General features: G+C 37.4%; 1 non-coding gene across 1 annotated transcript; it reads right to left on the minus strand.

The window, feature by feature from the left end:
* Positions 1-288: 288 nt before the first annotated feature.
* On the minus strand, positions 289-395 carry LOC127109785 (small nucleolar RNA R71). The gene has a single exon (XR_007797037.1). It is a non-coding gene; the product is annotated as a small nucleolar RNA R71 (small nucleolar RNA).
* Between the last annotated feature and the right edge of the window lie 5,826 nt (positions 396-6,221).

The raw sequence follows: 6,221 nt of genomic DNA on the forward strand, positions 1-6,221 counted from the left end.
AACAACTTCGAACTTAAACCTTCGCTGTTACAAGCAGTGCAACAGAATCAATTCTTTGGAAATCCTACCGAGGATCCAAACCTTCATTTATCCGTATTTGTCCAATACGCCGATACTGTTAAAGCTAATGGTGTCACTTCAGAGGCAATTCGACTTCGTCTTTTTCCTTTCTCGTTAAGAGATAAAGCTAGAAGATGGCTTCAGTCTCTTCCTTCCAACTCAGTCACCACATGGAATGAGTTGAAGAAAGTCTTTCTTGCCCGATATTTTCCTCCAAGCAAAACAGCTATGCTAAGAGCCCAGATAAATGGATTTAAACAGAAAGATAACGAGTCTCTCTTCGAAGCATGGGAAAGATACAAAGACATGATGAGACTTTGTCCACACCATGGTTTAGAGGACTGGTTAGTAATTTTCATACCTTCTATAATGGTCTCTTGTACAACACAAGGTTAACCATAGACGCCGCCGCAGGTGGTGCGCTTATGGATAAACCTTACGCTGATGCTTATCAACTTATTGAGAGCATGGCCCAAAACCATTATCAGTGGGGAAGCGGCCGAACAATGGTAGAAAAACCTCAAACGAAAAGTGGCATGTACGAGATAAGTAGCTTGATCATGTTAATGCAAAAGTGGATGCTCTTGCCCAGAAAATTGAAAGTTTAAATGTATCACCTCCAACCACCATGGTTGCCGTGACTCAAAATTGCGAAGTCTGTGGAATCCAAGGTCACACTCCTACAGATTGTCAACTCCTAACAGGAATCCAAGCAGAGCAGGTAAACTATGCACAAGGAAATCCCTACTCGCATACCTATAACTCAAACTGGAAGAACCATCCTAATTTCTCATATAAGAGTAATAATGCTTTATACGCACCAGGACAAGCTCCCAGTCAAGCCCCAGCTATACCTCCTGGATATCAAAAGCCGACCCCATCTACACCTAACAATAACGTTCCTAGGAAATCCAACTTGGAAGTCATGATGGAGAACTTCATAGCTTCTCAACAGCAAACCAATAAAGATTTCTTAAACCAGAATGTACATACTAACGAACAAATTAAACAACTAGCAAGTAAAGTAGATTCCCTGGCTACCCATAACAAAATGCTGGAAAGACAAATATCACAAGTAGCTCAACAACAAGCGCCTACTGCTGCCCCAACTGGTACGTTTCCAGGACAAGCCCAACCTAACCCGAAAAGCCACGGTCATGCAATTATATCAAGAAGTGGAACAGAGGTAGAAGGACCATCTGATCCAAGAATTGAAAACCAAAACTCTAAAAAGTCAACTGAGGAAGAAAGTAACCCTAAGGAAAAGGAAGAGAGTAATAAGGAAACTGTAGAAAAGAAAGAACCTTATATACCTCCACCGCCTTATAAACCACCTATCCCTTATCCTCAAAGGCTAATTAAAACTAAAGACCAGGGCCAATTTAAAAAGTTTGTTGACCTACTGAAACAATTAAACGTCACCATTCCGTTTACAGAAGCTATTACACAGATGCCCTCATATGCTAAGTTCTTAAAAGAAATTCTTTCTAATAAAAGGAAACTTGAAGATAGCAAAACCATTACACTCACTGCTGAGTGCAGCGCGATAATCCAAAATATGCCTCCTAAGCTTAAAGATCCTGGTAGTTTCTCTATACCCTATCACATAGGAAAATTTGTCATAGACAAAGCTTTATGCGATTTAGGAGTCGGTATCAGTGTTATGCCCTTGTCCATATGCAAGAAACTGGAAATGGGAGAATTAAGACCAACTAAAATGTCTGTGCAATTAGCAGATCGTTCCGTTAGATATCCCGTAGGAATTCTTGAAAACGTTCCCGTGCGCATAGGTCAATTCTACATCCTGTAAGACCCCAATTTTTGCCCTAAGATCCCTCATGACATCATATCATATCATTCGTTGCCTCAAGGATCTTTGTGCACCTTTGCTTGCCTTCTTGTGGGTGGGTTACCTTGTGAGTGTGGTTCTTGATCACCAAGCATGTATTGCATTTGTATATCATTGCTTTTCATTTGTTTACTAGCCCAAAAGTACAAAAATATTGTCATCTAACCTTGTTTCTTGCAGATGAAGCAAACTAGGTCAAAACAGTCAAATCAGCCATTGAGCAATGGATGGTGGCCATTCTTGAAGAATTTGGGCACCATGATCATTCATAAAAGATTCATATGAGTTATGGTATCATTTGGTATCAAGACCTCAAGAGAAAGAGGCTTGAAATTCATCAAAGCATGGCTCAGTCAACCAAAACCCTAGCAAAGTCAACTGTGGTCAACTGTGCATTTAATCAGGAATTTGAAGGTGTGAGATGGTTGGAAAGGTCTCATTCATGTCCATACAAGCCTCATATAACATGTCAAACATCATCATTGAGGAATTGGAGGTCAGACAAAAAGTTTCCCAAAATAGTAATGACCTGTAATTTTCAGCTGCCAAAAATGGAAAGTCATTCTCCTCAAATTTACATGTCCAAGAAAGCTTCAAATCAAAATTTGTCCAACATGAAAGTTGAAGATCTTGCTCTTGCCTTTCCAAAAAGTCCAAGAACACTCATTTCTCATTTATGGTTGGCAAGTTATGATCAAATCATTTTCAAGAATTTTGGAATTTCAAAGTGGCATAACTTTCAAACCATTTGGCCAATTTGGGTGATTCTTTTTTGAGCAAACCCCATTTGACATGTACTATCATAATGCATCATTACATTTCATCAAAAAGCATCACATAAAAAGGTCATTTTTCAAGTGAACCAATTAAATTTTGGTGGGAAAAATAGTGATTTTCAAAAGTACATGGAATTTTCATGCCAAGCCAATTCAAATTGCTTTTAAACATGATTAGTGACTTGCTTGAACTGGTTGTGTACTGTTCCATTGGTTCAAATTGAGAAAGGGCAATTTTGCCAAATTACATAACAAGCTTCATCCACTAATCACTTCCAATATGGCTTAATCATGTTTAGTAGCTGGATTAACAGAGGGTATAAGAGCTTAATCATAACAGAAAATCCAGATCCACATTCATTTTCTCAGATCCAAAACCAAAATTCTCTCAATTCTCTCAAAATTCTTCAAACTTTTTTTCACTTCTCCTTCGAATTTCATGATTCTTTCTGTTTTCTCTTGTGTTAATCATCATATATAGGTAATATTGAAGATCTGTTTGGAGCTAACAGCGGAAGATCCTGGCAAAATCGCAGCTGCTAAACATCTTGCTCATCCATGGCATCTTGAAGTTTCTCCATCATCAAGCATTTCTGAGCTAAACTACTACTTGCATTCATCTTCTACAACATCATAGGCCATCTGTTTTGGCAATTGGAGGCTCGAAAAGCGCATGAACACGAACTGCATCTTCAAAAGGTGAGATTTCAAAACCTTTGATTCTTGAAATTAACATGTGGCTTAGGTAGATCGTGGAACATAGGTTACACTGCAACTTAGATCATGAATTTTCATTAGGTATTGATGAAGTTATGTGGATCTGAACATTTGAATGTGAAACTTATTTAGCTCGATCTGTTTAGCATGAGTAGATTTAGGTTAAATGCTTGCTGGATTGATATTCTACATAATGAGACGTTTCGATTGGTATATGGCATGATAGTTTTTGTGAAAATTTGTTCATGATGATGATGAATATCAAGAACGCGCGATGAACATCCCTTTTTCGTTCCAGACTTCGCGTTAGATCTTTTCCGCCTGGCTTTGTTTTCGAATTGTTGTTTCCCGTGTGCTCTAGCCATTCGCACGCTGCCACCTCACTAAATGAAAGCAGCGTTTCATTTAGTGAGCGCCTGAATTACAACAATGCCACTGCATCCATTTAATTTCATATTATTTCTAAATGTATTTCATTTTGATTTCAAACTTCAAAAAATCACAAATAATTCATGGATCATCCAAATTGTGTGGGGATTTTTGCATCCATCTCCATTTTTCATCTAGTTTTTTATAGGCATGATAATACAAGTTGTGCACGGATGGTTTTTATTTTGGCCTAATATCTTTGTTCATGTATGTTTCTTGCATATGTTTTGCCATTTCATTCATGAAATCTTGATGCTTGCTCCAAAATGCTTGAAATTTTATATACATGATCTAGACTCATTCCTGGTGATTTTGGAATATGGTTGACTAATTTTGCATTTCTGGATTGAGAGATATGATGTGATCTTCATGAGTGTGACAATGTATGTCACACTAGGTTTTATCCAACTTCTTGAATTTTGTTTCCATGCTTATGCTATGCCAATTGCTCTGCATTTTTGCATGTGATTACTTCTGTATGTCTAGTATGAGCATGATTTTTTGTAGATTTTTTAGATTCATTTTCAATTTGTTTAATATTTTTCTTTGCTATTTAGTCATTTTTTGAACTTTTGTGGAGTGTTCAACTTACATGACTTGTGAAATTCTCATTCCTTATCATATGAAGCTGAAATTTTGTGGATTGGTTCTTAACATGTTTAACTTCATTTTGGCTTTGGTCTCATTCATTTACCTTATGCCATTTCTGTTCTACACTTGCTTGAAGTTGATGTTCAATTTGATACCTTGTATAAGCTTGTTTTTTCATGCTTTGAGTTGTTGATTTTCATTGACTGACTTCCTATTATCCAAATAGCATGAAATTTGGTATGTCGCTCATTGAATGTGTTCTGTTTAAGCTTGAATTTTCTGGGAATTTATTGAGCTATTTTGGTATTAGTTTGATTGTGATCATTCTGTTTGCTCCAATGTGATTCCAAGATGCATAGTTTGACATGTTTAGCTTATGAAATGGATTTGGTGCATAGTTTTGATGTGAGACCAATTGGATTCTATTCTTGTTTGATAAATCTTGATTTTGATCAATTTTTACTTGCTGTTTTAAATTTTCTCCCCCCCTTTGACCCTAGGCTTTGGCCTAAGGGTTCACTTCTCACATTTGAGTTGTTTTTTCAGGTTAAAGAAGCAATTGCTTTAAGGAGATTAATTCAAGTTGATTGATTTTGGTTTATTTGATTATCATGAACTAACTTGTTTTTATTTGTAGGATGCTAACTCATTTGCTTTGAGTTTGTGCTTTGCATGTGATTGATTGTGTTGTCTGTTGGTTCTTATCTTGTCTGTTTTGACTTTGTGATTGGGATACTGATTATATTTGATTGATTTCAGGTACCATAGTCGCTTTAGTTCCTTTGAGAACTTGCTATTGCTTTGCTTTGCTTAAGCACTGAGGTAGACTCTCTTGTCTCCATGTAGTCTGGAAGACCTGGCTTGTTATTTAGCCAGGCAACTGTCTGAAGTCCTCCTTAAGAGGCAATGTTTGTGATTATTTAACTTTGTCCCCAAGCAGGTAAAGACCTCATATGAGGCAATTGGTAGACAAAAGAGATATGTAACCTATCTCCTACTATTCTGTGAGTCTCTCACCTTGCTCACACCACATGTGTTGATGCATAGTGAGTAAAAACCCAAGATCTATCGAGTCTAACTTGTGGAGAGAGTTCCATCTTTCTGAACTCCCACACCTTCTGATATTCAATACTCTCCCTGACCAGGGATAAGAGTGATGAGGCACACCCCTCATATCCTTTCATCTGCTTCACCTTGGCTCTCAATGTCAAGGTTAAGAGCACCATTTACTCTATTCCAGTTGACTTTTAAGTCTAACCCTTTGATTGAGCCTAATTGTTTGGTTATAGTGGGTGCTAAATGACTTTGTCTGATTGATTGCTTGTTGCATTTGTACATGCTTGCTTGCCTTTGTGCACTTATCATCATTGATTGTTCATTATTGCATGATCATCATTGCATATCTTGTGGTTTGTTTGAGTTTACCCATTGAGGACAATTGTAAGACCATGTTCATTGGCCATTGTTCCTATGATTTGGAAGGGATAGAGTGTAAGACCATTTCACTTGGTCACTCATGTCCATTGCTTAGTTGCTTGTTTGTTTGTTGTATGTGAGGATGCAATTGTAAGACCATGTTGTTGGCATTTGTATTCCTATGATCATCCTTTGGAGGTTGGTATAAGTCCAGATAGATTGGCATCTGACATCCAAGTCTTGTTTTACTTTAGGAGATTGGTGTAAATCCATTTACTGGTATCCGATATCCGCTTTTGCTTTGTGAGATTGGTATAAGACCATTGATGGCATCCGGTATCATTGTTTTGTTTTAGGAGATTGGTGTAAACCCATTTATTGGT

Source organism: Lathyrus oleraceus, chromosome 7 (genome assembly GCF_024323335.1).
Source record: "Lathyrus oleraceus cultivar Zhongwan6 chromosome 7, CAAS_Psat_ZW6_1.0, whole genome shotgun sequence".
NCBI classification, from domain to species: domain Eukaryota; kingdom Viridiplantae; phylum Streptophyta; class Magnoliopsida; order Fabales; family Fabaceae; genus Lathyrus; species Lathyrus oleraceus.